At 59.9% G+C, this 399-nt stretch overlaps 1 protein-coding gene across 9 annotated transcripts in view; it reads right to left on the minus strand.

Moving 5' to 3' along the window:
- Window positions 1-399, minus strand: part of PC (pyruvate carboxylase) — a 97,976-nt gene that overhangs the window by 21,077 nt on the left and 76,500 nt on the right. The gene's annotated exons all lie outside the window — the stretch shown is intronic.

Consider the following 399-nt stretch of genomic DNA (forward strand, 5'->3'; position numbering starts at 1 on the left):
TCTAGGGAGGGAAGTCAGAGCCAGGTTAGAGCTGCCTCAGCACAGGGGGTCCCAGAAAGAGTAAGGGTCCTGCCCCAGCCCCCCGGGAGTCCCCCCTGAAAGCCTGCAGCATCGCCCTCCTCATTCCCTGGGGGGCTGACTGGCCATATGGAGGGGTGCAAATTCAGAACCAATGGAGCCCAAGCTCACCCTAACACTCTAACACCCACCATAATGCAGACAACGTTCCAGGTTCTCAGAGCATTTCAGAGGCCAGCCGGAGGCCCTGCGTGACCAGAGTGTGCCTATCGTCAGTGTCCCCTGCGATGCCCTCTGCCGGCCACAGCAGCCCAGGCTTCAGAACTCCCCATACCACACTGACCCATGTACGTCCCTCCCTCAAGGTTCTGTCTGGCTGTA

This window comes from Pteropus vampyrus, unplaced genomic scaffold (genome assembly GCF_000151845.1).
Source record: "Pteropus vampyrus isolate Shadow unplaced genomic scaffold, Pvam_2.0 Scaffold144, whole genome shotgun sequence".
NCBI classification, from domain to species: Eukaryota; Metazoa; Chordata; class Mammalia; order Chiroptera; family Pteropodidae; genus Pteropus; species Pteropus vampyrus.